We start from the raw sequence: 26,431 nt of genomic DNA on the forward strand, positions 1-26,431 counted from the left end.
AGAAACAAAAGCATTCATTAAATTGGAATTAGAAAACAAGTTCCCAAACCCCATTTAGTCCCATTTATCTACACTAATAAAAACAATACGAAGTTTATTAGACATTTGAAAGCTGTCCACTGACGACACACTCTACCCACTAAAGCTTAGCTTGAGAAGATGGGAATCAGACATGACAACGTATCTGTGAGTGACACTGACAATTGCATATGAAATTGTCAGTCAAGTTTCCATCAGCAGTTCACACAGTGGTTGGATGAAATTCCTTCATCCTCTTACCCCCATGTTTTCTTCTTCTTTTTTGTGTCATCTAGAGGAATAGCTCCAGATAATGGCAGCAATCTTTATTGTGAAAAAGGCAAGGAGTAGTTCTGCCTTAACACAGGCACAAATCACAACTGTCTGGCTGAGGATCTGTAGAAGTGTCTATGATGAGTAGAATAGACTGCTTTCACCGAGGAACTTTGCTGTGATTCGAGGTAGAGGCTGGAGATAGAGGAAACAAAAGGAAATGAAGGAACATGAGAGAGAGGAAAAATTGTATTAAGAGTGAGGATTCAGGACTTGTTTTTTTTTTTTTCCCTGAAGAAAGAGCTCACTGAGAGAAAAATGGCCACGGGTTTGGGTTCAGCGAATCAGCTTTTCCTGTTTTTGTCAGGGCATTCACACTTTTCAATATGGCCATCTAGAGATTGCGCCCGTGTGTGTGTGTGTGTGTATTTCAGTCACCTTTCCCATTATGGCATGGGGCATAATACACTCTAACACTGAATACAATTTCTTAAACAAACGGTGTACAAATGTCCTTCAGAATGAACTTTGATGCTTGACATGATTTTAAATTTTCTCATTTAAAAGGATTAATGTCTCAAAGGTCAAATTAGCGAAAATACAGAACAATCCTTCAGTTTTCTTGGAAAATTAATTTTTCTAGTTTTACCACAAAAAAGCATTTGTTTTCTAATGATGTTGCAATATATTTAATTCACAATGCACAGCAGACAAAGACTATAAACTATGAACGTTATGGGCTTTACTACAAAGCCCATTACTACAAAGCTGTTAAGTAAGTAAAGTCTATACTTATTTCATACTTACATACAATGTTCCCTCTAATTTTTCATGTGTCTCAGCGAACACACAAACTCCCTGAGCGGTCCTTTGGACCACTGTGAGCAACAGCAGACGTGTGCACTGTGGTCACGCCAGCATCGAATCCATCCAAGTTACATGGTTTATTAAAATAATCAAATTACAGCCTTTACATTTATGTTAGACTACTTTTAATTAACTGCTTTAGCCCACTTACAATGAAAATTAAAAAAAAAAATCTTGTTCATGACCTGTGTAGTATGTTAACACTATTGGAAGTAAAAAAAAAAAAAAATATATATATATATATAGATATCTATATATATATATATATATATATGTTTTCGTCCCTTGCCCACGGGCAATACCTACAACCACGATTACCGACACTAACAAGCTGATCTACAATACGGCAGCAGTGATCAGTGAGATGCTTGGCTACAAGTTGAACAGCCACAAGGGGCAGTACCCTCCATGGAGAAGGAGGCTAGAGGGCAAGATCAAAGTAGCACGGAGGGAGGTTAGCCAACTAACAGAGTTGCAGAAAGGTGCGACAAATAAGGTGCCTAAGAAATACAGCAAGCTGTCCATACCTGAGGCCTTGGAAACTGCCAAGCAAAGACTCACAGCCTTGGCCAGCCGCTTGAGGAGGTACACCAGAGAGATAGAAGGCAGGAGAATAAACCAGCTGTTCTCCACAGAACCAGCAAAGGTGTACTCTCAGTGGCAAGGGAACAATAAGAGAACAGCACCACCAAGGCTGGAGACGGAGCAATACTGGAAGAGCATATGGGAGAAGGATGCAACCCATAACGGCAATGCTCAGTGGCTAGTGGATCTGAGGGCAGACCACAGCGACCTCCCTGAACAGGGTCCAGTAACCATCACAGTGGCAGATATCCAAGAAAGGGTCTCCAGTATGAAGAGTTGGACAGCACCAGGGCCCGACATGGTTCACGCCTACTGGCTGAAGAAGCTGACTGCACTCCACGAGCGTCTGGCAGCACAAATGAACCAGCTGCTAGTTAACGAGAGACACCCGGAATGGCTAACTGAAGGCCGGACGGTCCTGATCCCCAAGGACCCCAAGAAGGGACCGGTCCCCTCCAACTACCGACCAATAACCTGCCTCAGTACTACATGGAAGCTCCTGTCAGGCATCATATCGGCTAAGATGAACAGGCACATGGGTCAATACATGAGCGGGACACAGAAAGGAATTGGCAAGAATACCAGAGGCGCAAAACACCAGCTACTGGTAGACAGAACAATCAGCCGAGACTGCAAGACCAGACTGACCAACCTGTGCACTGCCTGGATTGATTACAAGAAGGCCTATGACTCAATGCCCCACAGCTGGATACTGGAATGCCTAGAATTGTACAAGATCAATGGGACCCTAAGAGCCTTCATCAGGAACTCAATGGGGATGTGGCGTACAACACTAGAGGCCAACTCCAAGCCCATAGCACAAGTTACCATCAAGTGCGGGATCTACCAAGGAGATGCTCTGTCCCCACTGCTGTTCTGCATAGGCCTGAACCCCCTCAGTGAGATCATTAACAAGACTGGCTACGGATACCGACTACGGAACGGAGCAGTTGTCAGCCACCTCCTGTACATGGATGACATCAAGCTGTATGCCAAGAGTGAACGAGACATCGATTCACTGATCCACACTACCAGGCTATACAGCAATGACATTGGAATGTCGTTCGGACTGGAGAAGTGTAGTCGGATGGTAACAAAGAGAGGGAAGGTAGTCAGAACTGAGGGGATTGAACTACCTGAAGGCAACATTGCAGACATAGAGGACAGTTACAAGTACCTGGGGATCCCGCAGGCAAATGGGAACCATGAAGAGGCCGCTAGAAAGGCTGCAACCACCAAGTACCTGCAGAGGGTCAGGCAAGTCCTGAGGAGTCAGCTGAATGGTAAGAACAAGATCCGGGCCATCAACACATACGCCCTGCCCGTGATCAGGTACCCTGCTGGGGTAATAGGCTGGCCAAAGGAGGAGATAGAAGCCACTGACATAAAGACAAGAAAGCTCCTCACCATGCATGGAGGGTTTCACCCCAAGTCCAGCACCCTGAGGCTGTACGCTAAGCGGAAGGAAGGGGGCCGGGGACTGGTGAGTGTCAGCACCACAGTCCAGGATGAGACAAGGAACATCCAAGAATACATTGGGAAGATGGCCCCAACTGACCGAGTGCTCAGTGAATACCTCAGGCAGCAGAAACCCAAGAAAGAGGAGGGAGACGAGGAACCATCATGGAAGGACAGGCCCCTGCACGGTATGTACCACCGGCAGATAGAGGAGGTGGCTGATATCCAGAAATCCTACCAGTGGCTGGACAAAGCTGGACTGAAAGACAGCACAGAGGCACTAATCATGGCAGCACAAGAACAAGCTCTGAGCACAAGATCCATAGAGGCTGGGGTCTATCACACCAGGCAAGACCCCAGGTGCAGGCTGTGTAAAGATGCCCCAGAGACAATCCAGCACATAACAGCAGGGTGCAAGATGCTAGCAGGCAAGGCATACATGGAACGCCATAACCAAGTGGCCGGCATAGTGTACAGGAACATCTGTGCCGAGTATAACCTAGAAGTCCCGAGGTCAAAATGGGAGATGCCCCCAAGGGTGGTGGAGAATGACCGAGCTAAGATCCTGTGGGACTTCCAGATACAGACGGACAAAATGGTGGTGGCTAACCAACCGGACATAGTGGTGGTAGACAAACAGAAGAAGACGGCCGTAGTGATCGATGTAGCGGTTCCGAATGACAGCAATATCAGGAAGAAGGAACACGAGAAGCTGGAGAAATACCAAGGGCTCAGAGAAGAGCTCGAGAGGATGTGGAGGGTGAAGGTAACGGTGGTCCCCGTGGTAATCGGAGCACTAGGTGCGGTGACTCCCAAGCTAGGCGAGTGGCTCCAGCAGATCCCGGGAATAACATCGGAGATCTCTGTCCAGAAGAGCGCAGTCCTGGGAACAGCTAAGATTCTGCGCAGGACCCTCAAGCTCCCAGGCCTCTGGTAGAGGACCCGAGCTTGAAGGATAAACCGCCCGCAGGGGCGTGCTGGGTGTTTTTATATATATATATATATATATATATATATATATATATATATATGTATATATATATATATATATATATATATAAAGCTCTGACTTGTATTATGAGTCTGTGGTCTGGGAGAGAGTTCTGTAGCTGTCTGTCTGCAAAATACAGTATACAATGACCAATGTTGGGAAATGTAATTACATAGTTACTTTTTCAAAAAAGTAACCGAGTTTACCTAAAAATGCAGCTAAGGCGTTTTTTTAAAAAACATTTCAAAGTATTTACAGAACAATCAGGTGTTCTGCATCAAAGTTGATGCCACACAAATTATTTGTGCCACTCCAAAAAATAATTTCTGTCCACTATGACATAAAGGAGAACAACAGCCTGATACCTGCAGGCCTGACAACAGGAGATGTATCACTGCTGTAACACCTGTAACATTCAGCAGTCGCCTCATTGTTCTGACGCACACAACAAAACTATCGACTACACTACACACGAACTACACAAGATTTGCGCTAAACATCGCAAATCTCTCACATCTCAAAACACCGCTGTCACTCCTAAAACTTCCCTCTTCCTAAACAACTAAATGCCATGTTGCCATATCATTTTTTGATTGGTGACATGCAGTGTTGGGAAGGTTACTTTTAAAATGTATTCCGTTACAGAATACAGAATACATGCCCCAAAATGTATTCTGTAACGTATTCCGTTACGTTACTCAATGAGAGTAACGTATTCTGAATACTTTGGATTACTTAATATATTATCGTGCTTTTTACAACAACGTGAATGTACTATTGCTGTGTGATTTATTACTATTACTGAAGGTCCGCGACTCCGAACTGTAGTAAAGGGACCTCTGACTAATACGGCGGGGTCCCTGTCAGCTCGTAGCCGAAAAATAGCTTTACTTTGTTGTGTGGGTCAACTTTGCTAGCAGAGACAGAGAGAGGCGTTGAAAGACTGCTCCAACGGAACTTATTGTTTTCGGAGGGAAACACGAACACGGTGTACAGTCGAGTCTTAATAGCTTACTTACAACTGGGCTCGTCAGGCACTCTTCTTGGCTGCAGTGGTTATTATTATATTTACATGCTTCCAGCTCCCGTTTTTCCTCGACGACAACTCGTACCTTTCCACTCGCCTTTTTCTCCCTCCTCGCGCTCACAGACACATAACGTGTATGGCAGTGCATTCTCCCTGCAACACGGACTATACTGCCCATGATGCTACATTCTTTAGAGCTATGCTTGTAGCATTCTGCCTGTTAGCTTAGCACAACAACAACAATGAAAAGGCGCTCTCTCACCCAGGAAACACACAGTCGCAGAAAGAGAGAGAGAGCGTCGCCCTGTAACTATGGCAACCGTAACGCTGCCGCCTGGAACAACAGAACGTAGCTGTCAAACAAAACCCAAACAGTCCTGACCCGCGACAAAATGAAACAGGAAAGTACCGCAGTGTAATCCATTTATTTCAACAAAGTAACTGTATTCTGAATACCACCTTTTTAAACGGTAACTGTAACGGAATACAGTTACTCATATTTTGTATTCTAAATACGTAACGGCGGTACATGTATTCCGTTACTCCCCAACACTGGTGACATGGTACATTTTTCGACCAATAGGAAAGGGTGGGGTTTTTTGGTTTCGTCTTTGCTCACAGGTGGAGAGTGCTTTCGAACGTTTTCCTTATAAAACGCAGTTTTTACCGTTTCTTCCAGCAGTAAATATAAACAACGATAGTATTCAGAAAGAAAACCAAACATTGCTAATATTTTTATCATAACTCTGGTTTTACGTGGCCTATCAACGCAATTTAAAAACTGGTATAAAGTCCATGCTTTTTCCGTCAATTGTTCCGTCTGTCCTGCTCACATCTCCAATGGTTGTACACGTTGTCATTGACGTGGCTTCACTCCACATCAGCCACGCCGCTTTGCTAGCTAAGGGCGCTGCCATAGCCTGCCAACGACGTTGATTAGCTGCGTATATACGAATGTGAATCGCATTATTGGCTGGGCTATGGAATAAGGTGGCATCGTTCTAATCCCATACGGGAGCAGCCAGTCACTTACTGACTCACACAGCAAAACAGAATTGTTAAAGTATTAATTTTAATTTAATTTCAATTCAGGTTAGATTTTTTTTGTGCACAACGCAGATTTTCTGTGCGCAGAGCAGTGCACAATTGCGCACGTGCGCAGCTTGGAGGGAACATTGCATACATACATATATACATACTTATAAGTCTGTTTTTAATTAATTAATTATTTAAAAAGACATACAAGACATACTCATCTCTTATCACTTAAGTCCACTTCAGACTCATATGGTGGAAAAATGAATGAGTAACATGAAAAATTACATTTCTTTCCATACAAGTAGGAGAACTTAATTTGGCAGATTTCTGAAAGTCCATGCCTACATAGGTCAACAGAAAGGCAGCACAGCTGGTACCTATGGTACTGGCATATTACATATCAGCTTGGTTCTGAAGCGTTACTAAAGTGTTGCTCATGTTTGTGCCACAGCATAACTTACTGGAAGGAAGTTAACTGAATCAGCCAATCAAGGAGACTGTGTGCTTGTTACTGCGTTATTAGTGGCCAATCACAGGAGCCAGTTCCACCCCCAAAACGGTCAAAAAGCAGGTCGATTTGCAGCAGCAGAATTTCACTTTGAAGGCAGAGTCACCAGCCATGTTGTGTATGCTAAGAAACTCGTGCATGCATGCGTCAGTGAATACCTGTGTGTGTGTGTGAACTGCTATTACTGGCTATTCAGTATGTTTTATTGAGCTTGCTATGAGAGAAATTTGACACCACCCTTAATGGAGCTTAAGTCAACACCACAATTAGTCCAGATCGTATCCTTTCTCAATAGAATATGCAAATAATTATTAATTAATTATGATATCTTTGGTTTTTGTCTGTTTGCTTGTGTGTAACTGGATCAGCTCTTGTGTTTATATTTCTTGTCTTCTGAGTTTTTGGAAACACTGTAGTGTTGTATTTTGACATTTCATACTGTATGTGTGCTATGGAAGATGATTGAATCACCTGGAATATTCAAATGTGTGTAATGTATTCATTGTTTAAAGCTTCAGTGGGTATTTTGTTCCTCCTGCACTTGAAAAGGTGAAATGTTCACCAGTGCTGGTGAGCTGTTCACTTGCAAAGAAAGAGATGGAAAGAGGTTGCCTTTGCTGTCATTTGAAAACACACAAAAGACGAAACATAAAAAAATAACACGGCTTGTATCTTCTTTCCTAAAGCCTCAATTCAAATTACTTTATACATTTTAAGAGCTTCTCTTTACCTTATATATACCTCTGCCTTGGTTTCATTGCCAGCTCTTTTTATCTATTTCTCCTCCTTGATCATATCCTGTACTCTCTCATTGTGGGTTCCTGTGTACAGGTCATCATGCTGCTGACATTTGTGTCCAAGCAGGGCCTAGTGGTATGGCCTTTACCACCCCTTGCTGGGTCTCCCTTCACCATCAGCACCCCCTACTGTGATTCTTAACCCACCAAGTCCTCTTCATCTGCGTGCACATCAATGAGTGTGTGTGTTTTCTTGTGTGTGTTGGTGTGCTTTGGGACCATCCTCTGTGTACAGTGTCTGTGTGTTTAAGCCATGTCCAGATCAGCCACGTTCATGCTTGCCTTTAGCCTGTGAGCACAGTAGGGAACATGGTATGGAGCAAGCTTCTTTCTCTGCTGGATACAGGGTGAGCAAATACAGTTGCTGTGGGCTGGCGGGGGTACTGGAGTATGTTACAGTGGATAGCTCACTATGATGTGATAAGCTCAACTCACAAGGTCTTTTCTGTGACAGTAACTTGAAAATATGTCTAAATATGTCTTTCTTATTAAAGAAATATCTAAAAATTCAATTATCAAAGGGAAAAACTGCTTCTCTTTTTTTTTTTTTTTAATATATATACGTAGATTTCTTGGAATTTTTTTATCCCTGACTTTCTGGAATGAAGAATTTTGGAAGAGCTGATGTGTTTTAAAAAAGAAAGTGCAAAGCCTCATTGTTCTGCTTCTCAAACACACACACACACACACACACACACACACACACACAGGCATACTCACCGTCCCTGCAGTCATGGGAATGGAGAATACCGAGGTTCAAGGTCATTTCAAGTATTCTGCACCCCGGGGCTCTCCATTGTCAGTGCACCACATCCTTTTGCTCACGCATCCACTCAGATTCACATACGAGACATTGTATGCAGGGATTCATTCTACACACAGCTATTCAAAAATGCACAAACATCTGAGGGAGGAAAGTGTCTGTCAGGTGTGAACATGACACTTTGTAAGTCCATTCACATATACAAGCAGCTGCATGTGTGACTCTCTGGTGAAGGCACAATTATCCACGTTTGCTTCTGTAGCAGAAAAGAATAAAATAGTATCGTTAGCTGACAACTGCTGGTTTTTGGCATCATTTAACTGTTGGAATAATCATTGTTTGGGATCATCAGATTATATATTTTTTGGTTTTCTAAAGGAGTCGTACTGCTTGGAAATGATAGAGGCATTTTTTTTTAGAATCAAACTGAAGGTAAGGAAAAGAGAGAGAGAGCAGCAGTGGGTGTGATTAGCTCCTTTGTTGGAGGTCTGTTGAGCTTCATTGGTTCCAGAGAATAGGTTCCTAATGAACCCAGCCAAGCTTGGACCAAACTTTGTGCTGAAGACAAACTAAGTTATGGTGGTCTGGCAGAGCGCTGGGGGTGAGCCGACTGATATACAACGTCTGGACATATGGTCCCCCCCCCCCCTTAAGTGCCTCTCCCAACCACTTTCCCATGTCCTGGCTTCTGTGCATGACTGTCCTTTTGTGTGTGTACACGCAGAGTTGGACGTAGCGTGAGGAAGAATATTTATAGTGTGCATTTTTGTATTTCATTGGTAACTCATCAGAAAAGGGAAACAGGAGAGAAGAAACAGAGGGATTCAGGGGCACGGGTGTGTGTGTGTGAGACGGGGGTGCTGGAGAGAGAGGCTGGTTGATGCTTACTGAAAGCGACAGAGGAGAGAGGGCTGCAGGCTTTGTCTTTCCAGCTGACCCCAATACAGAATCCTTTCTGACACGTCCTACAAGACATGGAGTAACTGAGTAAATCAGGCCAACCTGGCTTTTGTGTAGCAACAGCTACACCATAACAGATGTGCGTTTATCCATGCATGTGTAGGAACATGTAAGGAGGAGGTGCAGGTGAGCCTCGTGGTGGTTTGAGCCTAATTGTTTGGGTCAGGGTGGGAGTGTGGGGACGGATGTCTTCCGTGTCCCACCAACCAGGCTCTCGGTAACTGAGCCGGCGAGGGGGAGAATGGGCCCACTACAGGGCCACACAGCAGGCTCAAACAACACTTATTCTACTGGCCAAACTGTCAGCCAGAACAACTTCATTGTGCCCAAAATTGGAGTTGAAGGCAAGGCAAAGACGAGATGGGAGGGGGAGGCTTGGGAAGGTGGTGAGAAAGAAGAGGAGGATGCAAAGAGAGAGAAAGCGTGCAAGAGAGAGAGAGAGAGAGAGAGAAGAGTGAGGGGGTCTGTGGGAAACGGGGGACTGGAAAAGGGGGAGTCCCAGAGAAAGTGCAGTCTTCGGGATGAATAAGGTCAGACGGTGTGAGTTCATTTCAGTAGGAAGAATTCTCATAGATCCTCCATGAGGGGCAGACGGCCAGAAGCAAGGCTTGAATGGAAATTTATTAAAATGTATTCTGGGAGAAGGGGAGGAACTACACTATTTTTGTATTGCAGTGTTTGTTTTGTCACCACATATAATCATGCTGTTCAGCCACAAAAAACACAGTTTTTAGACAACAGCACAACAGCTGATGGAGGTGCACGTTTAACAAATTCTGGTCATTATTATTCTCTTGTAGTCAAATTGTGCACATCCACTTCCCCATTAACTCATATTAGATCACATACTTGAGAAATTTCTCAAGCATATATAATACATAACAGGGCCACACACACACATATATATATATATATATATACACACACAGGTAACCCATTAGCATTAGACACTTCCCTACAGACTTTTCCTGTCTTGCACCCGCACGTGCGCGGGATGCAAGGCAGCACAGCAGCAAGCTTTGAACTGTGATTTAAATACAGTACATCAGAAAGCCCCTTTAGACTGACACTAAACCTGTTTAAATCAGTACAACACTAGCTTGCGTCACAATTCTCATCTTTTGTCTCACCTCTCCTCTCCTGCTGGTGATTTCAGGTAACAGCTATAAAAGGGTGAAGAAGTTTACTTAGTCACACTGAGTTTAGGGAGATGAGGAGAGTCTGTGATTCTGTGTGTGGGCAAAGGTGTGTGCGTGTGTGCACAAAATGAAGAAATGTACACACACGCATGCACAGATACACACACACACACATACACCCCTGTTTGATCCAGAGCTAGCCCTGCAGCTCCCAGAGACTCAACAAAAGACCTCCTCTATCCATTGTATGAGCTGTGTGTTTCCCAGGAGAGCTCGGGCTCAGTTAGAGAAGGGCCCCAGATCGCTTTCTCCTGACATGGATGTTTATTCGCTCTATGGTCCAGCAGAACACCCTCAAAAGGGCTGGCCTTCGCATTTTGACGTGCATGACACATAGTTTTTGAAAAGAAAAGAGTGGCTAGAGGGTGCGAGAAAGAAAAAGGGAGAGTGAGTGTCTTGACAGATGAGCAGACATATAAGACAGACAGACAGAGAACAGGCCTGTCTGTGAAAGTGTTCTCAGTGCACTCGTATGAAAAAGAATATTCAGCGCGTTCGCCGCCATCTTATTTGCTCCTTGTCTTTACACTAGTCAGCTTTCTTGTCAACCTTGTTCATGAATGTAGAGCTACCCGGTGGGTGGGTAGAGATTTCTTCCTGATCTTGACAAGCCCTCCCATCCCTAACTGCATACTAATTTCTTCCGAACTACTGAGCCAATGCAAAACAAATACAGTCTGCCAGGGCTTCTATTCAGCTTGGTCTTAGCAGGTTAGCAGATATTATTCTGTCTATTCTGGGTGTGTGATTAATGAGCTGCAAGTTGTATCTTTAGGACTCTCTCAGTGTGTGTTGAGTATAAAATCCTGAGCTAATGAAGGAAAGTGTACGAATAGCTTGAAAATGAATTCACAATTCCTCAAATATTTAATGCGACCAGTTAACGGTTACTTATTCTCACAATCACAGGTTTTTAGCTGTCAGTGCATTTCACATTATATATTTAATGATCCTTCCTGCTACCATTTCACAGCTGTCTCTATCTCAGAGTTTTGAATGCTATCTGTCAGTGTTCTTCACTTTCCCTGACAGTATCTAAAGGTTTCCTTGAGAGGGAGAGTGCCTGCAGGGTTGACCATACATCTCAGTCGAGAGGCAGGAGTCGACCGCTGAAAACAAACACAGTATGGCGGATACCATCTAATCTACTGAGCGCCATTATCGTTTAAGATATCAGTATACATACCCACATGAACCCACCCTCTAAACCAGACGCACTCTCTCCCTTTTGCTCTCTTTGAGGTAAAAAAAAAAGAAAAAAGAAGCTTGTGTGTTGAAACTGAGAGTGAATGTAAGCTATTGTTGTGGTGTAACCGGACTCTATAGCAGGTTGTTTGATCCTGTTTTGGGCCTGAAAAGCTTTTTTCTTACTTGAGCTGCCAGATCAGCTGAGAGGGTCAGACAACAGAGTCTATTTGTAAAGTCCTCAGTCTGTCCGCTTCTGGGTTTTGGGGGAGTTTTTTGTCCTTTTTTTCCATCCTCACTTTGTCAGCTCAACTTCCTCATCCAGATTCAAGCTAGAGTCCAAAGTTTTAATTATAATGCAGAGGAGCATGCACTCATTCACATACTCTACTTAGACACAGATGTGTGCTTTTAGGTGCATGGTGCTGCTCTCAAAACTCCATTTATTCCTTTTTCTTTAAACTAGATCTTCCTGTGCCTCTCTCTCTCTACTGTGGAGACACTGGGATTATATTCCTCGCTTTGCACCTCTGGTGTGGCAGTGGCAGAAGGGAGAATGTTACTGGAAAGTGTTTAGATGACAAAAGCTTTCGCAAATTGTTTTGTTAAACCACAATACTTCCCATGATACATCCAAGCTCTCGTTGTATTCCTGTTTACCCGACATCATTTCATTATTTACATTACATGCCTCTGTATTGTCGACTGTTTTGGGAGCTGACTTGCACTTCTATGCCTTTGTTACTGTTTTGACATTGCACTCTCAATTTATGATCTGTTTAGCGTTCAGCGTGGACAATGTGCATGCAAATATACTCATCCCATTATACTGTCTCTCTTTGTATGTCAGCTTTCTTGCCTAAGAGGTATAGATGTAGAGTTGGTTGGGGGGAAGGGTTTGATAGTGCTGTATGGTTTTTTGTTTTTTTTTTGGAAGGAGATTTGCGCGCACGCACACACACACACACACACACACACGCATCTGTGCCGCCAAACCCGTTTCAGACGTGAGAAACTGTACCTTAATTTGCATAAGAATAATTGACACTTCAAATTAGCCTTCCAATCAAAGAGGATTATTTTTTCAGCATATGTGCAGCTACTGAGCACTGCCATGGTGGAGAATATGAAAGGGAGGGCAAAGAGTGTAGGAACGGGAGGGGGCACGTCATAAAAGATTAACCCTTTCACTTCCTCATCTCAGACAGGAGGAGCTGGCGTGCCATTTTATTGCATATATAACTTGATATGCAGTTTAAAAAAGAAGGAGGAAAAAATGATTTCTCCTATAAGTCAGAGGATACTGTAAGACTCTGGTAGGGCAAAATGGTGCATCTGATTGATAGGTGTTTTACGTTTGAAAGCCTTAGGTGCACTGACTGTGTTATGTGCACGATAATACATCTATATTCACCTTGGTGGCACTGGGTACAGGCCAAGAGAGCGAGCGCTATTAGGCAGAGCATATGAGCGTGTGTGTATGTGTGTGTGTGTCATAGTGAATGTGTGCAGATTGAGGGTTTGCCCACATTAAACCATTAAAGCAAGTGCAATGTTGAATTATTGATAATGGCTAATGAAAAGGATCAGTTCAGGATGAACTACAGGCTTAACCACAGCCCTGAGGCTAACACACACACAAAGTACATGCATATACACCCATTCTCCAGGTGCAGCATTGATTTCAGCTTTTCTCCAACTGGAGTCAGATCGGTACCAATGTGTTTTTTTTCCCTGTTTATAGCTTACTCGTCATCATTCCATCATCTTTAAAGGCCCATAATGATCCATTCCAGTGAGGAGCAAAGGAGGCCACAGCAAAAAAAATAACTCCGGCTTTCTTCCAGGCCTCCGTGTTTGACAAGCAGAGAGCCTTTTTTAAGGTTGAGCCAGTTTTCAGGGAGAATAGGGACAGAATTCATTTTGGGGGAAGGGGTAGAGAATGGGGACTGAGGGTTTGGCGCCAGCCCCTCTGAAGCGCTCAGCATCCCCCCGCTTATGGGATGGCGGATGTGTCTGGGTGTATCCATGACAACCTCACTGCATGCAGGGATATACCACGGCAATATAGCCAAGGAAAGTTAAGAGAGTAGATGTGTGTGTGTGTGTACGTGTCGGTGCAGATCCATTCAGGTCCACATACTGTATCTCAGAGAAAGTATTCCCTCAGTTAGACCGGGAAGCTGCTGAAGTCTCAGTTTGCTGATAGACATATATCTTTAGCCTTTGACTCAGAAGCTAAACATAAATAGATGTGCTCTTTTGTAAGCCAGTTTTTTACTTTGACACAGTTGTAAGTGGTTCTTCTTGCTAATGGTTCAGCATTTCCTCCTATGTGCTGTGTGTTTTATGCTTTCGCAGATACAGACAGGTGCACCCTCATGTGCACTCAGGTCGCTGCCTAACAAACATTAAAACACAGACTAACACATTCTCAGACACAAAGTCACACAATCACTCTCATGAGTCTTGCATAGCTCAAGCTGTGTTATAATAATCCCATCTGGGATGGCCTGGATTCTCACTCAGAAAGTACCTCATAAAGTAGCACATATATGTGTTTCAGTGTGTGTGTGTGTGTGTGTGTGTGTGTGTGTGTGTGTGTGTGTGTGTGTGTGTGTGAGAGAGAGAGAGAGAGAGAGAGAGAGAGAGACAGCACAAGGGAGACAGTGCACAAGAGTGAGACAGAGGAAGATGCTTTCTGTGACATGGAATATATACTGCTTTATATTTTAAATTCACCTTTCTGTCCATACTCAAGCACAAATGCACACAAGCACACACTCACAGATGTAGAGTCAAACTCAGATCCTGCGGGAGTGTATTTTTAACCCCAACTGCCTGTGCTTTTGCTGAGGGGTTAAAGGGCCGAATGGAGAATCAAGTAAATAATTCACAATAGCTGAAACTCTTTCGATGTAACCTCAGAATGAACGGGGGAGGGATACCAAAGAGACTTAGTTATGTAGTGGCACAATATAGTCTTGCAAAATCCTGCTTTGACTTAACGGTAAAAAGAAACAAGTAGGTCAATAAGTGGAAAGGCCCCTCACCTTCTGATTAAGTCTAGTTACATGGAACAACTGTGAAATGTCTTCATATATACAGCGCTAAACAATATACATGTCCTGTTATTTCAGGTTTGATGGACCAGAAGTCCATCATGATCCACAAACATCTGGAATAATGACCGGAGTCTCCGACTAAGGACATGGAATACATTCTGCTGATCTCAGAGGTAACCGAACTCGCTCCATTGTTACATGGCCTGCTCTGTGCATCCTTTTTCTCAGAACATTTGATATGGAGGTGTCTGTAAGACACTTTTGAGTGACATTGCCTCTGTCAAATGGCTGATTGAAGGAGACCCAGAGAGAAATGCTGTGCTAATGAAATCATCTGACCCACATCCTTTCGTGCTATCCATTTCTCCAAAGACACAGAAAGGGCATTTATACAGGTAAACCATGACTGGTCCCTGAAGTGAAAGAGGGGGTTTTTCAGAAGGAAGAGGAGCATCCATTATTTACTATACTGAGGTTGCTAGACACTTAAGAGATAATGCAGTGCTTCAAGCATACAAAACATAGAGCCTCCTTGGTGCTGGTGAGGCCATTGTTGTGTGTTTTGAACATGTCTGTTTCCATCCATACTGACAGATGAAAAAGAATGTGTCTCCCAAAGGTTCAGAAGCTTGGACAGAGATAGACAGAGAACGGAGGAGAGGCAGGCAATGGGATGGTGGAGAGATGTGTTTGTGTGTGTGTTACATCTCTGTGGATGTTCGTTTTTGTGGCTGTGCATCTGTATGTCTGTTTATTACCCCCAGTTTGTTTTTCGGTATCTGCTCATGCACTTATATGTTGAAAAACATATCCAGTCATAGACTGCATAATGCAAAATAAACAGTCTTATTTAGTGCATGTGCCTGTCTATACATACATCATGTTCCTGCTGACTTTGTATAAATATTCTCTTCCAGTTCTAATAGACTTCAGTCAGGTCTTATTCTCTATAGATTAGCAGCATCACTTTCTCCCTCCTGGAGACTGGAAGCATCTGACTGTTGTCTACTGGGAGTAGTTAGCAGAAGGAGACTAAGGCATAAAACTCCTCCTACAACTTGGGGCAACACCAGATACTACTTTCTGCCTTTGTCAATTTCCTGGGGGACACTTTGACATGAAATCCTTTTTATTTTTTTGTGGAAGAGGAGAGAGCACTCCCCAAAATTCCAGTGTTTTTCTGCATAAATGCGCATTGTGATGGAAAGCACGACAACTATACATGTTTACAGATCCGCTCAGGGAAATTCCAAGTCACCGAACAATATCCGTAAACTAAAATATAGATGTGTGCATGTGTGTGTATTTTATAACATAAATGATGAAAATAATGACAAGGGGACCTATTATGCTCATATTTCAATGCTTATGCTATTATGCTCATATTTGGAATCTACTAGTGTTTATGGCTAAAACATATTGATTCAGTCCCTGAATTCAACCTCTGTATAATAAAAAAGAAAAAAAATGTTTTTAACTCCTCTCCCTTTAAGGCCAACCTCCTTTTAAATAAACTGTCTTCTGATTGGCTACTCCTCACAAGCAGAAAGCAGGCCAGGCTGCTGTGCTAACAGCCAAAGATGTTGGACTGAGGTGACCGCATTAAGGATGATATCATTGTCTTTGACATCACATAGATCCAAGACTGCAACAAAACTTGCACTTTCACTGTTTGAGACTTTGGCCATCAACCAGTATCATAAAGCTAAAAATGGGAAGATCATATTTCACAACTCTTGGGTCTGCTTTCTCAAAATGTCTCTCTCTGAATTTTACAGTCAATGAAATGTTACGACAACCAAGAAAACGAAGGCTAAAACTATTAAAAATGCCCTAGTTCGTAAAAGATGCAAAACTCTCTTTGGGACATTTGAAATAATAAAGTTATAAGAACATATTACAATATTTTACCCTTTAAGTATTCATCTTGAAGCATGAGTTTTCACAGTGTGCTTCATCTCAGTCTTTCTGTTTTTTCTTGAAATATTTTACACTTTGGTTGAAAGTTTTTGAAAGAGGCAAATACAGCGGATCATCCTTATAGGCATAAAACTGCAGTGTCAGCAGAGGACATCAGGAGGATGCATAGAAAGGCACATGTAGTTTTGACTGCGATCAGCTGCCACAAACAGACAGGCAGGCAGTGTTTGCCCTTGAGGAGTTGTGAACAGACAGGGTGGTGTGTTTGAGTTGTCTGAATCCACCTCCCTTCATCTTTTGGAGTCAGGCTGAGTTGGACTGCTGATGGCCCAGGGACCCCATGCCAGCCCTGAACTATTTTGTACTGTCAGCCAAACATCAGACAAACTTGTTCAAGGAAACATGTCTGGCCAAAACACTACATCCATAAATTCTTGTTTTCTCTGAAAAAAAACGTTGGGGAGTTACTGATTTATTGCAGATTGTAAAGGTGTAGTGCACTCTTACAGCTATTTCAAGTGGTCAGTTAAATCAGCAAACAGCAGTCACAGGTTCATAAAATGACATGCTTTGTTGTCTTTGTAGTCTGATGCAGCTGACGAGACACTCAGCCACCCTTACTGTCTCAAATGACCCCAGCTGTTCTGTACAGCCTATACATTTGTATTGGGCCCCTTAATACCTTCCATGCTTGTCAACGAGCTCTATGGTTTCGAGGAAATTTAATACCATAATGTCTTTTTGGAGGAAGGGAGTGTCGGGTATGGCAGGAGTAATGGAGGAAAGGCTGGAAATGCAGGTAACCCAGGTTAGGCTGAGGGTACAGGGATCCGGTAAGGCGTTCCCCAGACCTTAGAGTCTTCTAGGCTTCTCTATTAGAGAATAATAAGCAGCTGTAACCCTGAGACACTCCCAGGCCTGTGTCCTCAGCTACAAAAACCTCCACTGGGCTTCTTATCAGGTTCTAAGGATATCATGTAAGACAATACATGTGAGAAGTGCAGGGAGAACAATAGGAGGAAAGTGCAGTGTGATATGAGGGGGACTAATGTCAGCGGATATTGCTGAGGCCTTTGTCGCCTTCAAGTACACTGGGAACTCGCAGCTCACTGAGCTCCTTTCATTCAAGGCTCATGCTCTGGGATGTGACGAAACTCTACAACAAATGCCGTCCCTCACGCTTGATGGCAAACTGTAAACACGGAGGTTATGTGTTTGTTGTGTATGAAGCATAACTCACTCTTTCCCCAATCTTGGTGGAAAAATTGTGTTTACTGAAAGCTAAAGAGTATTTCCTAAACGTTGTGTGCTGTACATTTGTTTCCACGCAGCATCAATATTTTTCTTTAAAACTGTAATTAATAAACTCCTGTGATAAAATCTAACACTGCTGTAATGATAAACTCATATTTCTCTTCTATTTCTTTTTCTTTGTATTTCTCTTTTTTTAGGTAAATAAGTTATCCTGATTAAGAAGAACGGAGCCAAACTTTCAGCAATACAGAGTCTTACAACAGCCTGAAAATAGTACTTACTGTGCCTTTGTTCTGATGGGTATCATATTTTCTTTTCTTTTTTTTAATGGAAAAATACTTCTTAAAATAAGATGAAAATATTCTACACATTAAAACATGTATTTATTTCATGTCAGTGATTGAATTTAACAAGTATATTTTCTGACAGCTAAATAAAGACTTTTTCCCCCATAAGTGATGTTTTAAGTGTGAGTTATTTCTTCCTTTCTGTTCAGTGCTGTGGCACTCCAGGTAAAGAACAATGTGCTTGACATAATTGGGTCCTATGTGGTTATGAAAAGAGCATGCACACTGATAAAAGCTGGCAGTGTGATCAAAGCACTATGTGTCCTGATCAAATCACACACCTGACACAGTTGTAGTTTTCCCAGACAAACTTACGAAATGTAGAGGAAAGAAATTTCAGTCGGCGCCAAGAAGCCTTCCTCTTGAAAATCTCTGTCATTCAACACTGTGAACCATTTTGACACGCTGCTCCTTGTCTGTCAAATCAAGCGTAAGTGCATGTGCAATAATTAAGAATTACAATAATTATTATTTTTGTCTATATCTCCTTTTGGGGGGGGGGGGGGGGGGGGATGTACAGTCTGACTTCTGTTTGTGCTGTCAAGGTGTCTATATAATTATATCCACACGCTAAATTACAAAGACAAATTAGGATCACGATAGCTTACAAATTGTTCGGTATAGAAACAATTTGGTTTTATCTTTTATTACTCAGTTTTTATGTCCTTCCTGTTGCACAACTACCAGTATACAGCACACCAGGCTGCGAACCAATAACATCATAACACTTCATGAGGTAAGTAGAAAGCTAATGTTTGACACTGGAAAATGCAAACTGGACATGTAAAGGACACACACATACAGACAAACTCATACTGACGTCCTGCGTTTTCCCACAGTATCCAAACACCAGTGTCTGGTGAAGTACTTTTTAAAAATACCACTAAGTGTAAAAACCAACTTTATTTTTCATTTCTGTGCAGCTCTCTAGTCTATTAAGTTGTCATTTTAAGGGCTTTCCTTGCTTTCCAGTTAGCAACATCAATTTAAACTGCTGTAAACTGTAATTGATTAAGTGATGGCTCGAGCTCACTTGTAGCATTTGTGTAAAGAAAATAATATGACATAGAAACCTGCGTATATTCCTCGATTATTCTATTTTAGCGTTGTCTAGATCTTAACTAGTTTAATATTCGGTTTCATTTATAGTTTTAAGGGCCTCTAGTTAAAACACAGCACAGCACAAAACACCAAATTAACCACAATTCAATGTCAAAATATTCCAGTAGTCTTTCTTTCTTATAGAAAGAATAAAATTGAGTAAATTTGAGGCTTAAATGTTCTCCGCCTGAATACATGCCTCTATAACCCTCAAAGATATCAACTGTACAACAACTGCCAAACTAGCTTTCAAGTATCAGCAATATAACTGCAATGCACTGCAGTACAAAAGGATGTTACACCAAAAGATAGAAGTCACAAGCGTAATTCCACCTCTTTGGAAATGTTTTTGTTTCAGAAGAAGGAGCATATAAAAACTGTGGTATGTAAACTTTCCCTTGAAAAGCCACTGAATAAAATTCAGCTAACTCACAAGGGACATCACCCAGCAGGGGCCGTAAGTTAAACAACCTCAGAACAACATTAATTTTGTATATTTTTATCAAACAAGCCTAAAGGCCAGTGCAAAACCTTCTTTTTATAAAATAAATGGTAAATGGCCTGTATTTATATAGCGCTTTACTAGTCCCTAAGGACCCCAAAGCGCTTTACATATCCAGTCATCCACCCATTCACGCACACATTCACACACTGGTGATGGCAAGCTACATTGTAGCCACAGCCACCCTGGGGCGCACTGACAGAGGCGAGGCTGCCGGACACTGGCGCCACCGGGCCCTCTGACCACCACCAGTAGGCAACGGGTGAAGTGTCTTGCCCAAGGACACAATGACCGAGACTGTCCAAGCCGGGGATCGAACCGGCAACCATCCGATTACAAGGCGAACTCCTCTTGAGCCACGATCGCCCATGCAAAATTTGGAGAGGAGCTTATTTAAATGAATCATGCAAACTTAATTTACAAAGATTTTCACAAGGAATCTACTGCAAAGTACATTGACTGCAATACTGAAAAAAAACCATCATATTTTGAGCCTGATTTGGGTCTGATATTTGCTGCCAGGAGTGGTAATTTTTGTCGAATGCCAAGGGAATATTTTAAGCACAAGATACTGACACAGGTGAATGGCTCAATGTCGTGAGTGCAGAGCTTTTTACTGACTCCCAATATTTGATTTGTCAAACTACAGACTACAGTGATTTAAGCAGGTCAAAGGTGTGTTTTTGATTAATGCCTGACTCTCACAATATGCACAATGAACTTTAATAAATACTTGCAACCCTGTATGGCAAAAACAAGAATAATACAAGCAATTATGCATAATCACTCAATCAAAATGCTTAAGGTAATTTTCTGTGTTACCCTACTCACCCTACAGGACAGCTGTCACACAAGATTTACCGGTGAAATAGTTTTCACCAAAGCACACTATTTAGTTTCTTAGAACTTTAAAGTTTGCCCTTACATCATAAGAAACTGCTCCCTCATCAGGTCTGTTCATTAGTGACACTAATTTAAAGTACTACTGTTGCCTTGTGTTGGTCACTATTACAAGGAACTGCCTGTGAAAGCCATCTTATCTTTTTAAGTCACTCAGTAGATTGTTCGCACACTTCCCACTGCCCAGTCTCACATTACTTTGATCTGCATAGTAACTCTGGTCCTTCATGGCTAAAAGGGAGGATCACTTAATAATTACTCTGCAATTAAATATTTATTTTTCACCCTGACTACTCATTATTTGCTGATTATGTATGTAATATGTGAGATAAATACATTCCATTTGGACCAAATCATTGTCTCTGTGATTCTGCACAGAATTGGGGGTCAATAAAATTAAGGCTTTTCTTATGAATTAGACTGATACATTTATTTTAATTGGTTCAATTCATTAATATGAATCTGGTGTCACTGAAAATCCAAAGTGCCACACTCTTCATTATTCCCTCTCCTTTTCTAATCACATTAATTTTCTCTGCTTCTCCCTACTTAACATTCATTGTCACTATTTTTCTCACACTTACCCCATTTTCATTTCCTTTACCAGCATCATTCTTCCCTTCTTTCCTTCACCCATCTTTCAGGCTCATCTGTCCTCACTTGTCCTCTCCCACACTAAACCATTCTTTTACCGCCCCTCTCATTCTTTTCCTCCCTCTCTCTCTCTTTTCCTCTCTCTCACTTCTATTTTTCTCCCTCTCAGATGTCAGATCACAGTCTAGTCTTCCGCTTGCCCTGTCATCACATTTTTCACACAGCCCCATCCCTTAATTGGGCCTGTATCATCATATCATATCATGTAGAATACCTGATCACAGCAAGAGATGAAAGATGGCCTCCAACTATCCCCACACAGACAGACTGACACACATAAAAACATACACATTACACACAGCCGCGCTCACACGGATGCACGTCAGTGGTCATATGGGACATGAATCTAAGCTGAGGGTTGTGTCTGTGTAAATTTTTGCTCCTCGTGTTTGCAGCACATTGTCGATGTGATCGTTACAGTGTGACAGGTGAGATGGTGTGTATTCCACGAGTGTCCAATGATGTTTGTATCAACTGCTAGTGGCTTTTGTGATGAGACAAAGGATGCCCTGGAGCCAGCGGTGTCACATCTGCAGGTAACTATGGCAAAATAAAGGAAGCCTCAACAACAACTGTCAGAGGAGTGTTAAAATAGCTCAAACATGTCTTGGTGTCAGTTTGAAAGATCCAACATGAAATCTTGTGCAAGCTCCCCTGTCATTCCTGCAGCTGGTAAAAACGACTTAGCACTGTAGCCGTTAACTATATAATGAGCTTCTCATTCACTTTATGCTCTTCCAGATAACAAAGGTAACATATTTATAAATTAAGTTTATTTAAGTCTTAATTATACGGCAGCACGGTGGCACGGTGGTTAGCACAGTTGCCGCACAGCAAGAAGGTCCTGAGTTCAATTCCACCATCAGGCCGGGGTCTTTCTGTGTGGCGTTTGCATGTTCTCCCCGTGTTTGCGTGGGTTCTCTCCGGGTACTCCGGCTTCCTCCCACCGTCCAAAGACATGCAACTTGTGGGGATAGGTTAATTGGATAATCCAAATTGCCACTAGGTGTGAAAGTGAGTGTGAATGGTTGTCTGTCCCTATGTGTTAGCCCTGCGACAGACTGGCGACCTGTCCAGGGTGTACCCTGCCTCTCGCCCTATGACAGCTGGGATAGGCTCCAGCGCCCCCCGCGACCCTGAAAAGGATAAGCGGAAGCGAATGGATGGATGGATGGATGGATAAGTCTTAATTATGTTTATGACTTAACTGATAAGCATATTATATCCCCATTTAGGTCCATGGTAATAAATAAGAAAAGAATGGGAAATGGAACTGGGCAAAACTTTGTTAGCTTTTGCATGCATTGGGCATTCACTGTTATAACACAGTCCAACTCATGTTGTTTCTAAGGGTATAACTATTATTATTACAGAGAGGCAGAACTGATAGCATTTGTTGCTCAGGTTCCACATTAACAGGGTTGTTGTTAGCCATAGCTGCTAGCTGCTACCTTAATGATAATACACAGCTAATGTGACTATGAGATAATTGCTAACAGTTAAACGTCTAATGTAAACATCTGCACCAGCAATGTTAATACTTATGATAACTTTTTAACATGTAAATGTTGAAATGGGAACTGTACTGACCTCTCCAAAGTCCTCAGGCAGAGTTCCTCAATATTGTGAACACAGCTAGCGCTAGAACAGTTAGTTAGTGTATGGGCTGTGCGTCTGTCTGTAAAGTTCTGAATTAGCTGGAGGTGAAGTTGACATCAATAATACTACAAATGCATATCTAATCCACAAATCTTTACTATCAACTACTATCTTTTTCTTCTTCTGTCAGCTGCTACTTTTAGTGGTCACCACATCTGCCTCCATTTTATCCTATCTTAGGCTACATCCACACGTACACGGGTATTTTTGAAAATGGAGATTTTCCATTTTCGTTAAACGCAGAAATGAAGGAAAACGCTGCTAGGAACATGCCAAAGCAACAGGTGGCGATATATTCCTAACCGTGTAGAAATGTTGGCCAATCAGAAGTCTAGAAGCCTCGGTGGGAAATAGTAAACAAGGATGGGGCATAGAAGCAGAACCGAGTCGTATGTGTGGAGGGACAGTAATTGTGTGTGTATATGTAAGCATTTAAACACTGCAGAGAATACAATTAACAGTAACATTATTGTAGAAATTCATTTCACCGAAACAATAACGTGGCGCACAGTGTGACATCAAAAAAGGTGCACACGTTTGACGCTGCGTTTTCTGCATTTTCTCAGTTTTTCTTGTCCACACGTAAATGCAAAAACGGAGTTTTCAAAAATATCCACCCTGGCCGGAGCTTTTAAAAATCTCCGTTTTCAGTGACCGAAAATGCCGTTTACGTGTGGACGACAGGTGCAAACGCAAAGAAAAATCTGCGTTTTCAAAAATACCCGGGTACGTGTGGACGTAGCCTTACATTGCACGTGATTTCTTAGTTTGGTGTATATTATTCAGACCATCAAACAAATGGTAATATTAAAAAAGAGTAAATGTGGGTCATAAATTATGCCAGAATTTATAAAGGGGAGAAAAAAAACTACCAAAATGCACCTGAGCCTGAGTTAAATAATTAATTAACTGTGTTTATCACAATCAAAACTTTCCACTTTCCAAAAAAGGCAAGTTCAGGTCAATTTGAAACAAGAGATCACTTAAATAGAACCTGACAAAGTAAAAATAGGCTAAAAGGTCTCAATAAGCAACAAATCATACCACCAGTGTTGGAGATGTTACTCAAAAATATGAATGTATTATGTACTACTTTTCATAAAATTAGTGTAACCTATTAACTTATGTTACTTAAATTCCTCGCCAGAAAAAGTTTTTTTTTTTTTACAATGTTTGTTACATCAATTTCACGTTACTCTGTGAAAAGACCAGAAACCGCTGGTACCTAATTACCAGTTAACAATAAAAACCCGAGGCGGCAATTACACACATCAACACAAACCCCTATACTAGTTTAAGACACATAAACAATTTCATGTATGAACGCAAAACCAACAAAGCAAAGATGAAAAATAGCCCTAAAGAGACTTTAAAGCCACAGTAATTCTACTGCAGAAACATGTACAGGTGAATGGAGGCTCAAAATGTTGAAACCCTAATGGGTCACCACTACCCTGTTTTACCTGTTGTAGTTCATGGTCTGGTTCCTGACCTGGTTCCTGGGCTGCAGTGACGATCCACTCAGCTTAAACATCACTCTGGATTCTTGGCTAGCTTTGTGTTAGCATGTGGTATGTACGGATGCTTGCTGGGAGCCAAAGTTGTATGTCTGTGTGTAGTAGTCTGCATCTCACCAATCGCACAGTCTTGTCTTGTTGTGCAATTAAACAAAAACAAAAAAAAAAGATCTCCACTCCTCAAAAACTGTAGAGCACCTCATCATTTCCCTCCTCCCGCAAAAACTGAATTCAGCTAACTGTAGCACAAGTGTTCAGGAAGAAAGTATGTTTGTTTGAACAAAGGTGAGAGCCATCGTTCACAAATGGAAGAAATTCTGAAACAAAGGTGAAATTTCCCGGGACTGACTGGCCTAGCAAAAGCACATTGACTACTCACCTAAGAGGTCACAAAAGAGCCCAGAATAACATCTGAAGAACTGCAGGCCTCAATTGCCTCAGTTACGGTCAGAGTTCATGATTAAGCAATAAAAAAAGGACTGGGCAAAAACTGTATCATTGGGAACGTTTCATGGCAAAAACCACTGCTGACCAAAAAAGAACACAAGGGTTCATCTCACATTTGCCCACAAACATGTTGATCCCCAAGACTTTTGGGGAAATAATCTCTGGAATCATGAGACAAAAGTTGAACTTTTTGGATGGTTTGAGTCTCATTACATCTGCCACAGCATTTCCTTAAAAAATAAAACAAAAAAACATACCCACTGTCAAACAAGGTGGTGGCTGGGTGTGTCTGGGACTGCTTTGCTGCTTCGGGACCTGGGCGACTTGCAGTAATTGATGGAACCATGAATTCTGCTCTGTACCAGAAAATTTGAAGCAGAATGGCATCAGTTTGTGCCCTGGAGTTCAAGTGCACTTAGGGTATGCAGCAAGACGATGATCCAAAACACACCAGCAAGTGCTCTACTGAATGGTTAAAAAAAAAAACAACAAGCAAGGTTTTTGAGTCTGGTCTTAAATCTGAGCAAGATGCTTTGGCGTGACTTAAAAAAGACCCTTCATGTGGGAAAGCCTTTAAATTTGGCTGAATTAAAACAATTATGGAAAACAGCGGGCCAAAGTTCCTGAAAAGTGAAATAAAAGACTCATCGCCAGTTATCACAAATACTTGTTTGCAATTCTTGTTCCCAAGGATGGCACATCCAGTTATTACGTTTAGGGCACAAATTCTTTTGCACATAGGGGCATGTAGGTTTGGTAACTTTTTTGTTTATTAAATGAGGTCATCATTTAAAAACAGCATTTTGTATTTACTTGGTTAGTTATTATTATTTTTATAGTATTAAAATTTGATGATTTGAAACAAATAAACGTTAAAAGCTAAGAAATTAGGAAGGGGGCAAATACTTATTTGTGGCACCATATTTACTGTTCCTCCTCTTCACATTTCCAACCAATTTCCATTAAGTTTACATTTCCAACTGTCAACATAATGGAACAAACGTATAAGAACTCCATAACTGACTCCTGCAAAGGCAGAACTTACCCAGCATGCCCACTATGAACGCTTCAGAAGAAAAATGTTACTTTATTCGTTAAAAAAGGTATTCTGTAATTATACTTCTGTTTACAGCTTCATTAAAAGCAAAACTGGTTCAAATGAATCCAAAATGATCTGTTTCATTGAATCAAATAGAAAGGAAATGTCATGGAAACTCAAAATATTTGTTAATGGAATTTTAAAATGAATTAAAATAAATTAAATTTAAACTATTGAATGTAATTTACTTGCAGTAATTTGGTTTACGGTGACTCGGTTAACCTTTAGAAGTAAAAAAAAACCCCAAACAAACAGACAAACTGTACACACTACCTCATTGCAAAGTCATAGGCTCTC

At 41.9% G+C, this 26,431-nt stretch overlaps 1 long non-coding RNA gene across 1 annotated transcript in view; it reads left to right on the forward strand.

Moving 5' to 3' along the window:
• The window catches only part of LOC146562412 (uncharacterized), a 39,348-nt gene extending 20,985 nt beyond the window's left edge, over window positions 1-18,363 (forward strand). Inside the window, exons 3-4 of the long non-coding RNA XR_014894644.1 lie at window positions 14,810-14,907; window positions 18,106-18,363. This is a non-coding gene — a long non-coding RNA (uncharacterized LOC146562412). The remainder of the gene's footprint in view (window positions 1-14,809; window positions 14,908-18,105) is intronic.
• Window positions 18,364-26,431: the final 8,068 nt, after the last annotated feature.

Source organism: Mchenga conophoros, linkage group LG12 (genome assembly GCF_057382185.1).
Source record: "Mchenga conophoros isolate Kocher_MC1m ecotype Shallow Benthic linkage group LG12, M_conophoros_male_GT1.1, whole genome shotgun sequence".
In the NCBI taxonomy this organism is placed as follows: Eukaryota; Metazoa; Chordata; class Actinopteri; order Cichliformes; family Cichlidae; genus Mchenga; species Mchenga conophoros.